This window comes from Pteropus alecto, unplaced genomic scaffold (genome assembly GCF_000325575.1).
Source record: "Pteropus alecto unplaced genomic scaffold, ASM32557v1 scaffold414, whole genome shotgun sequence".
NCBI lineage: Eukaryota > Metazoa > Chordata > Mammalia > Chiroptera > Pteropodidae > Pteropus > Pteropus alecto.
The window spans coordinates 481,639-492,730 of NW_006435781.1; the positions used below are offsets into that span (position 1 = coordinate 481,639).

Here is an 11,092-nt window from a genome sequence, read left to right on the forward strand (position 1 = left end):
GTGGGGAGGAGGAATTCCCTCTCATTCAGCCTTTTTGTTTTATTCACATCTTCAACTGATTAGATGAGGCCCACCCACATTAAAGAAGGCAATCCACTTTACTAAATCCATAAATTCAAACATTCATCTCATCCAGAAACACCCTCATACACACACTAGAGTAATGTTTGACCAACTGTCTAGGCACCAGTCATGTTGACTTCTAAAATTAACTATTAAACAACCCTAATGATTTTTGCCACACTCATGTAACACCATATCCTAGTTTATATAATGTTCTTTTTTAAGCAAAATACTTTTTTTATTACTTATTTTTTTTAGGTGAGGCAACCCTTGATTGACCTCACAGATTGTAAGGACCTTGTCAGCTTACAATCCCTTATTTTTCAAATTTTTTTATACCTACAGCACCTGGTCTTCCTAGGTGGTCTCCCATCCAAGCACTAACCAGACTCGACCCTGCTTAGCTTCTGAGGTCAGATGGGATTGGGCTTGTTCAGGGTGGCATGGCTGTAGACTCCCAGTCTCAATAGAATGGCCTGATGTAGTAGATGTCTTGTGGGACCCAGTGGCACAATCTCCCTGGTCCCCTGAGCTAGGTTTTCCAGGTGTGTCCTTTGTATGGGTTGTGTGTGCCCTCCTGTTATAGTTGAACCTTGATTGCTATTGGCATGCCAATGAAAGGGATCGATCCTTGGGCTGATTAGTTATGAGAACCGACTGTGACTACAGTGGAGGAACTGTTGTGCAGGAACTGACCCTATGCAGCAGGATTCGCTTTAGCAGGGCTCTGGTGCCTGTCCAGTCTGCCCTTTGGATGTGTCTTTTGTGCAGGTGGTTAGATGGTGCTTTGATGTGGTCTGAAGCTGGCTACTGGGTGTGTTGGTTCTGAGGCCTTTTAGGAGAGGCTCTGTTGTAGGCCAAGTTCATCTGCTGCCTGTGCCCTGCCTGAGGCCACTTGGTATGAGATGCAAAGTGATCTACAGATGGTTGCCACTTGTGCTGGGCTTGGAGGTGCCTTGTGGCAGCTAGGCTGTGAACCGAGGCCAGCTACCGCTAGTGTAGGCTTGGGTCTGCTTAGTGAGAAATACTGAGCATGCTGAAGCCAGATGCTGCTTGCTTGAGTTTTATGAATCTTTGAGAGACTTTAGGAAAATCTGCAGCATGAGCCAAGGCAGGCCATTTGTATGGAAAAGCCACTGGAATTTGCTTGGGTACGCCAGCAAGTAGAGAGGGGTGGGGTCTCAGAGAATGAACAAGGCAGAGTGACCAGTGTTAGCTAGGTTGTTGGAAACTCATGACGGCCACTTGAGTTTTCCTGCTGGGAGTGGTGAGGGCTCAACAAAGGAACAATAGACACTGCCAGCACTTTTGTCTGGGAGCAAGGTTCCCCTCTAGCCCACGCCTTGAAGCCAAACAATTTAGTTAAGCTCCCCCGTATGTCCCTGGCACTTTTTGAGTGGTTTCCCCATCGCTAGAGCTTAGAGCAAGTGAGTCTATCAGCAGTAATTCTGCATGTGGACCCTTTAAGAGGAACACCTTCGACTCCTGCATCCCTCTGTCTCATTCAGCCATAATCTCCACTGTGTTTCACAGCCAGAAGTTTGGGGGACTTACCTCCCTGGCACTGGAACCCTGAGCTAAGAGCCTGGTATGGGGTTGGGACTCCTCACTCCTCTGGGGAGACCTCTGCAGCTGAGATATCCCTCAGGTGTGGGACCAGCCCATTCCATGTCTCCACTCCTCCTACCATAAGAGGTGTGAAGTCTAGCTGAACATAAGTCCTATAGCTGGAGACATACATAAGAGGCCACCTCTTATGTATGTCTCCAGCTATAGGACTTATGTTCAGCTAGACTTCACACCATTCTCAGTGATGATTGTTCTGTAGTTTAGTTGCAATTTTGATGTGGTCATGAGAGAAGGTGAGCACAGCATTTATCTACTCTGACATCTGATTGGAAACAGCTATCTTATTTTTTTATACATAAGTTCCAGGGCAATTTACCCTTATTTTATAGAGGAAGAAATTGAGGCTTAGAGAACTTTACTAAACCAAGATTATACAGCCAATAGATAAATGAGCTATAATGAAATTATATTGATCTTTTATCAGATTCTGTTATTTCCAACAAGACTGTGGGGGAGGTTTATGAAAACATTGGTGTGGAAGCAGATATTCAGATTTCATTAGTCTGAGGTGGGGCCCTGACACCAGCAATTTTTAACAGCTCATCAGGTGAGACTATCATATAGCCAAGGTAAAAATAGCTGTAATAGAATAGTTCTTTCCATAAGATATGCCTTTTTAGAAGATAAAACCTGGAATCTGTTGTCCCAGGGTTTGTTCAGACATTTAGTATTTTCTTCCTCAAGAGGTGATTAAGCCTCCTGCTCAAATCTTCAATTACTGGAGCTTTGCTCATTGCTAACAGTCTTGCTAATGAGAAGGGGTTTGTCCATCAGATAAAATAGAAATAGACCAGTTGTCATGTTAGACTGGCTACCAAAATGTCCTCTTTAGGATTAAAGGATTTATCTCCTGAGCACACAGCTCTCTCTCTCTCTCCATCTCTTCTGTTTATTACTTCACACATGTGTTTCTGACAGGATGGTGCTCTCATTCATATACTGATTCCACCAAAGGATTGTCTAGGACAACCTGTGTGCAGATGGTCCTTGACTCTGTCCTTTTATTTGTTTTTCCTTTTTTCTCTTCCTCTGTCACTTCGATCCTAATTAATATTACTGTGCCCTGTCAGCAGGGATTTGATGATTCCTTTTTCAGCCAGTAATATCTTTCATTGGCACAGTTGATAAAGCCTCTTAATCCAGGGGAATTTTTCATAACTAAGAGATAATAAAAGAAAAGAAAAAAAATTAAAAAATGGCAGTAAAATAATTTTTTCAGAGTACAAGTTTGTGATCCTGTAAATCCATTTAAAAGAGCAAATGACTTTAGTTAACTTCATGATCTCTGATATTAATGCCACAAATAGGTTGGCTTTAGTCACAAGCCACTTATCTAGGATTAGTTTTGCTAAACAGTCTGGATTTCAGCCAGATATATGACTTTTAAGTGACAGGATTTAACAGTCATTGGAGCCTGCCATGTCACTGTAGTTTTGAGGGGATCAAATTGGTAATTATATTCACAGGTGCAATAGAATGTAATCCAGTACTACATTTACTTAGCTGTGTAGAGGGATACAAGGCAGGACATACACTGGCATGATTCTTTATGTCATTGGATGGCCCAGAAGCAACCAAAATGCACACATTTGCCTCTCATCCAGTTGGAGTACCTATGGCTACTGAGGATAAGAGCCAAGGTCGGTGTGGTCACTTGACACAAAGAGCTACAGCCTTGATTTCTCACCAGTATTTAATACCTTTTAGTTACAGAGGATAAAGGCCTGCATGTCACTTCGCAGCCCCCTCCCCCACTAGTCTAAGAATGGTTCTATCTAGCAAATATTCCACAGTTATCTTAACTGCATAGTTCTGAGAAAACAAGATTCTCTGGTCATTTTCTCAGGCAAGCTTAGAGACCTTATTTTAACCTTTTATTCATAGCGTCAGTTAGCCTTGGGTTGAAATCCTATTTTTGTCTTTATTAGTTATATGGCACTGGGAAGCTTTCTGAGCCTCAGTTTTGCTCATGTGCAAAGTAGAATCAATAACATCTACCTGATAAAGTTACTGCGAGTGTAAAATTAAGTTATGCCTACCTGTAAAGTATACACATGTCAAGTGCCTGGAATATTGCAAAAATTAAATTACTTTTCTATTTCTATAAAGTATCTTAATTAAAGAGAGCTGATCTTTCTAAATATTTTGCCTACCTTTAGGATTAATGGTGACTCTCCCCAAAATAAATAATTTGACATTTTAAATCTTACTGTTTTCTCTGTGACTTTCCCACTCATTCCAGTTTCATGCCTGAAGGATGTTGCTGACTCACAACAGGATTTCTGGGTGGCAGTCCTTGATATCTTTGAGATACTTCACAGTAGACTTGAACTACATCTTAAATTCCCCAGTGCTAACATTACACACATGCACACAGACATATACACGCAGAGACAGAGTCACAACTATACTGAAGATTTCTAACAAGTCTCCTGAAGGCTGGTTCGTAATTATAATACCTTATTCTTATAATTGTCTTAGTATTTGTGAGACACTAATTAGCCCACTTGTGAAAACAGAAGTTGTTCTTCTGCAACCATAACTTTATTTAACAATGTGTGGATGGTTGAACTGGTTCCCAAAAATCTCAGAAAAAATTGTCTTCTGAAACAAGGAGTAACATTTATACAGAAACATTGATGTGATCTAGTGCAATATTTACTGAACATTTATAAGTGCTGGGCACAGTAATTAACACTTTATAGGTATAATTTTATTTTATTCCCACAACAACTCTAGAAGGTAGACACTATTATTATGGCCATTTACAGCTGAGGAGTTTAAGTAACTTGCCCAAATCACTCAGCAAGTGAGTTGGAGATGATATTCTCTGCTTGTAACTACTACAGAAAATAATTGTAATACAGAATATTTTAGTCTTCTTCTCCTGAATTTTTTTTCCTTTGCATGGATTAAAACATTGCTCCCTTTATTACAGGCTTAATTGACTTTTGTTTTAAAATGGAAGGACATTAATTAGTTGATTACAAATGTGCTGGAAATAAATGCAAAAGTCACACAAACTGGAGCCAGACTAAGAGATATATTGGATTCTGTCTTTTTACCACGATGTTGCCCTCAGAGAAGAATTAAATAGCTGAAGAATGTTTACAAGAATTGCAAATTTGAGATCCTATTCAAACCACATAAAAGTTATTAAAGGGAAACACTAACCACTTATGAATATATTCCCTCCTGCTCTCTCAGTTAACTCTAGAAATAGAAAGAAATGGCAAAAATATCACTTAAGATATGCCAAAACATCTCATTATCACAAATATTTCATCAGGCTGTCATGTGAACATCTCTTATCTAGATTGAAATCTCTAAAATGTGGGTTAAGAAAAAAAGAGAGAGAGAGACAGGGTTATTATCTCAAAAAGGACTAAGTAAAAAAATGTACATTTTACCTAGGCTTGTATATCTAAGTTTCTGTGTGGCACATTTTTTGCACGGATTTATTATTTGAGCCAGTTGAGAACTTGGGTCTGTATAGAATCAGTTGGGCAAGTGAACACCTTGGAAAAGTGTTTGAAAAACTGTTTCATTTATGTTTTATCAGTAGAGACACAGTAGGTGAAAGTATTTTAAGTAGAATGAATATACATACTGGCCTCAGGGAAAGGAGTGGATCTTTTGAGATCACTCAGAGAATTACTTTAATTTATTTAAAATTAGTACTGTTAAGTAAGCAAGAGGACATGGTGAAGCCCTTGATAAATACACCTCACACCACCTAAAACATAATGGTAGACCGTGATATTGTTGGCGTTGTCAATTGGAGGGAGTCTGAACATAGATAGGAGGTGGGGAAAGATTAGTCTGGAACAATAAGAATCACTGAGCACTTGAGTATTTGGTGAACCTTGGTGCAGGAACAAGGTTAGAAAAGACTAAAAATCAGGATAAATCCTACTCACTTCAAAATATAACAAATATAAAAATGAATAAGATATAAGCTTCTAGATAAAAATTAAATAATTGTATATAATTTTCTCAGTATTATTGTATCTTCAATGTTTATTTCACCAGAACATAGAAGAACTGCATGTTAAAAATGAGCCAAAAAGGCATAAAATATAGAATATTAAGGAACTAGGAAATAAGAAATTAATCTTAAAATTTTCATAATGCAAATAAATATATTGGTTTAAAATATTAGTTGCAGCAAGATTTCAGTAATATAAGATATAAATTTTCTATTAAGTGATAGTATATGCATTCTTAGTAAGTGGAAACATATTTTAAGCAAAAAATATTGCAAAGGAAAAAATGATAACACCCATTCTTCTTCACCTTAATCTTAATATATACTAGTGAGGAAAATGATAGTCAAAGCTAATTAGTGCTTGAAGGAGTGTTCTTATTTGTGTAAAGTAATCTTTCCTGAGATAGATCAAGAGGCACTGAATAAGCATAATAATTCTAAGAACTTTAGTCTTACAGAAGGAATGGAAACTATTAAAGTTAGAATTTATTGTAAGATCCTAAACATTGGTTACTTATGTAAACCAATTCTATCATTATCATGCAGCAATATTATTTTTGCTAATATAAGTAAGTGTCTTTTACTGTGTTGAATGCATATAGATTACTCTAAAAAAAGAAGAGATGATGTTGTAGAGCTCAAATATTAGACAAGTGGATGGATAGACTTGGATATTTTTTCCCAGTGGGTGGATTTCAAAGACCACTAACAACCTAAAAATTTTGAAGACCCTACTTCTAATTCTGACATTGTAATTTCTTTCAGACACTAAAAGCTTTTAAAATTTATTTGCCTCGGGGTCATTATTTTATTAAGCAGAAACTCATTTGAAATCATCAAACACTTAGTGATTGGCAACTTAATGTGAGAAAGAGTGCTATCTACTTCAAATGCATCAAAAAGAAGAAGATATAGAATCTTCCAAGGAATTGACAATTCAATATATAGGTAACTGTTATACATGACAGAATGTGATCTAATCCCTACAAATTAATTAACATGTGATAGAATATTTTTGAAAGTATGAAACATGTTTGGGAATAGAATCCTGTTCTAATAATTGACCCAACGTTTATGTCAAGTGAAAATGTGGACGTGTTATAATCTTTTAGATGGGGTGTTAAATAAAGCAAAACCTACTGGGTCGATACAATTGTCCTTACTCAGATTCCCTAATTTTATTAACTGAACTTAAATGCATAAATCTTTAAACAGTGCAGATGATCTTGGAGCAGGAACCTAACCTTTTATACTGTTTCTTTATTTCTTTCAAAGTCCATTGATTTCTTAAATAATAAACTCCTTCAGCATTTTAAATAAGATTTATTAGTCATTGTTTTCTTTTTAACATATGTGATTTCTAATAAAAAGTTTTGGAATTTTCTCTCACGTTTAAAGCTGTACATTAGGACCGATGCATAAGCTAACTTGAGCAAAAGTCTTTATAAATCTACACGTGTTGTGCACACACACACACACACACATACAGGTTTGAGCAGCACATTTTTAAAAGTTAAACCTAGTGCAATCAATCACCTCTAACATGAGAAAAAGGTCTTTAAACTATTTTAAGTCAACATTTACAAGAGAAATTGGCCTATAATACACCTTGCATTCTTAACCTTTTTGAAAGCTATAGAAAGGCTGATTCTCTATAAAGAAAACATATATTGCCAATAAAATATATAAGGGAGGACATCTACTTTTAAAACTCAGAAATTGATTTAGTAGGAAGACTTGTTTTATTAGCCTTCTGCTTTTTAATGACTGAGACCATCCTGGGACTATTTAAAAGATGATTGAATTTGTCCTCTAAACACATGGTTGAGTTCAGGGTGTTCCTTTTTCTCCCATGAATCATCCATGTCTGCATTGACATTAAATGCATGGATCAGGAATTTTTGTAATAATAAATCAATCTTTTAAGTCACTTTAAGTTGGTCATTTAAATATTTTTAAACATGGATAAGTCTATGGCCATGCCACTCTGAACAAGCCCAATCCTGTCTGATCTCAGAAGCTAAGCAGAGTTGGGCCTGGTTAGCACTTGGATGGGAGACCACCTAGGAGGACCAGGTGCTGTAGGAGTGAAAAATAAAAAGTAAGGCATTGTAAGCTGACAAGGTCCTTGCAACCAAGGGTTGCCTCGCCTAAAAAAAAAAAAAGGATAAAATGAAGGATTAGAACTATTTGCAATAAAGTATGTCATCAATTTATTGCCTCCACATTAAATGTTGTTTCAAATGTAATTTTATCTAAACTGTATCTGAAATTCTCATGAAGTATTCTGTATCTTATGTTCCTCAGAAAAATAACTATTTGAATAAATATCTTCATGGAGATAGCTTCTTCTAGTTTTCCCTATACCAATAAGTGGTGCTGTCATCTAGTCACTCAGTTACTTAAAGTGAAACCTGCAAATCATCCTTGATTCCCCAATCCCTGTCATCCCTAAATTTCAATCCATCATGATGCCTTGTGGGTTATCCTTTCAGAATATATCACTGAGGCTCTAATACTTCACCACCTTCATAGCCACCACCATAGTTCAAGTCATTCTTATCTCTTTCTTTGACCAGAGGAAGAGCTTTCTAACTGTTGGCTCTACATCCATTCTGGCTTTAACTCCAGTCCCTTTTATATATAGAATCCAGTGTGATATACCACTCAGGGCCTTAGCACTTGCTGTCTCACTGACTGGAATGCTTTTCTTTCACTCTACATTTCACAGCTGAGTAAACTGAGCCTCAGAAAGATTGTGCATTTTGTTAGTTTAACCAATGCCAGGATAGCATGTTTCTGAATTTCTAGATAAATGTTCAAACCATTCTTAGTCTTCTTTTAAATGTGTCCTTATGTTATTTCATACGCACACTGCATTTGAGGTCAGCTTTTTTTTCTTTGATATTCTAGTGGTTTCTAATTGTAATATCTAATACATGTATGAGAAAAGAAATAATTTTCATTAAGAACTGTTCATGGAGAACATGATCTGTTAAATTATCTGTCTTAAATTTTACCTACTTTAGAAAATGGTCATTTTCATAATTTTCATTAGAATAGATTCAAAATTATTTTTATTACCATGTTACTATTTAATATTTAAATAAAATCAGGATTAGGCAAACAATAGTAATAACTTTCTTATCTGGAAGCCCACATGAATGCTGATAATATTGAGATATTAGTGAGGGTATTTTGCTCTCCTCTGAGGAGAATACTGTACTTTTGTGGGATAAAGAGAAAACAGAACAAACACATCTAATTTTATTTCTCTCAGGAGTGATTCAGATTTTCTTTACCCATATATTAAAATTTTTAGTTGGTGTTCCTCCCTATATTTAAGCTAGTTTGGGGATTGAGGAGGAGGACTGTGAGCCAAGGGATATGGTAAGTCTCTAAAAGCTCAAATATGTAATGGATTCTCCCCCAAGAGCCTCCAGAGAAGAACACAGCCCTGCTGACACTGGACTTTAGCCTAATGAGACCCACGTCAGACTGACCTACTTAACTGTAAGATAATAAATTTGTGTTGTTTTAATCCACTAAGTTTTGGGGGATTTGTTATACCAGCAATTTAAAATCAACACAGCCTCCATAGGATTTTCTGCGTCCAAATCTTGGTTTACCTGGTCTATTGTACTACCTGTTTAGCTTTGGGGGCCAGCCGAACTCCCCTTAATGGCAGTAATAGCCTAGGACTCATATCTGCAGGACTTAAATCAGAGGAGGGACCCCAGGATAGAAACTTCTCTTATCCTAGACCCAGATCCTTATTTCTTTTGCCAGAACCTGCTATTTTGAATGATAATTGACAATAGGAAATTCTGTTCTCTTCAGGGGAAAGTATTCTGCACCTCTGAGCTGGCAGTATCAAATGACAATTACATCGACATGCAATATAGTCAGTATATCCCATTTATACTGGATTATTCAATTTCTATTAACAGTATCAACTGCCATGTCTATGTTGAACTGCATAAGCCCAGGTCTCATCCACAGTCTCTTTCCCAGTAATGACTGGATGCATATCTCCTTATAATTCTCACTGTGATCACTTCTTGTATGCTTACACAGGTCTGTACACACACATGCACCTATAACTATGTACCTGTGTTGTGCGCACGTACAACACACAATCCCATCAACAGCCAACATTGAGCAATAACATGCACAGGGCATAAAGATATCTGATTCCATACTGGAAAAAAAGGAAGGCTTTCTAAAATAAAGCTGACCCGCAGAAAGTTACTGCTCTCATTCTTACGATAGACCTTTGCATGAGTATGCAAATCATTTTGACTCTTTGGGAAAACATCTGAAATTTCTCCTTTGCAAAAAAAGTCTGTGCTTTTCATATCCAAATGCCTATTGGAAATGTAAAGTTTTGCCCAATAAAAATGAATAATCTGTCCAAGAGTTTAAAATAATCTCTATTTCTTTTGTAAAATTGTTTTTGTTAAAGTCCCAAATTCTGAGTTCTTATTTTTACTTATTGTACTCTCCCTATCTGAATGGAAATGTCATTTTCCCCTAAATCAATAAAAGAATCATAAGATTAACAAGAAGAATAAGAAAACATGAAAAACAATATTGAATTCTTACCATAACCAATCTTAAAGATTCCTCTTTTTTGAGGGTAAGTTATCTGAGATTCCATGCTTTCTTAAAGAGTGTTTTGATAAAATAATAATCATTAATATCCATTAAGTGTTTACAACACATTAGTCATTGTCCTAATTATTTTAAATGCATCCTCCCATTAATTCCCCAGCTTGGTAGAATTTTCTCACCCCATCCCCCGCCGCCAAAAAAAAAATCAAACATAACAACTAAGAACTCTGTCTAGTCCATAGTCCTGGCTGTAAGATTCTGACCTAAATAAATCAATAATGATGAAAATTAAAGTGACCTAGAAATCTAGCTAATCTTATTATCATTCGTTTTTTAATTGAGAAAGTCTAATTACTCAGATAATTGTGGGGCTTGTTGCTTACTTTTAATTACTGTAAAAATAAAATCAGAAATTTATGCCACTATATATTCCTCATGCCCTATAAAACCGGATATATATTTTTATGACCTACTTAGTTTCATTTACTTTATAAGTGAATAAGGTGCAATATAATATGTTCTAATTTCATACTACTGTTGTTTGACTTTTTATAACTGTAAAACATCAGCTTCATGCACAAGCATATTTTTGGTTGGATGAGTTTATTTACTTTGTTTAGATAATTAAGCATTTCAGAAGATCAGTGGTTTAGCTTTGAGGTTTCATAAATAGGAAAGCTTGGGGAACAATTCCTCATTGTACTTGAAACAATTTATCCTACATTAATCAGTACACTACCTCAAAGAACTCTGAAAGAATAAATCCAGATTAATTTACAATGTGCTTGGAATTAGTGT

At 36.3% G+C, this 11,092-nt stretch overlaps 1 protein-coding gene and 2 pseudogenes across 1 annotated transcript in view; 2 read left to right on the forward strand and 1 right to left on the reverse strand.

The window, feature by feature from the left end:
* The window catches only part of DMD (dystrophin), a 1,580,480-nt gene that overhangs the window by 45,881 nt on the left and 1,523,507 nt on the right, over nt 1-11,092 (forward strand). The window lies entirely within an intron of this gene.
* On the reverse strand, nt 400-518 carry LOC112479409 (annotated as a pseudogene).
* Nucleotides 7,650-7,768, forward strand: LOC112479415 (annotated as a pseudogene).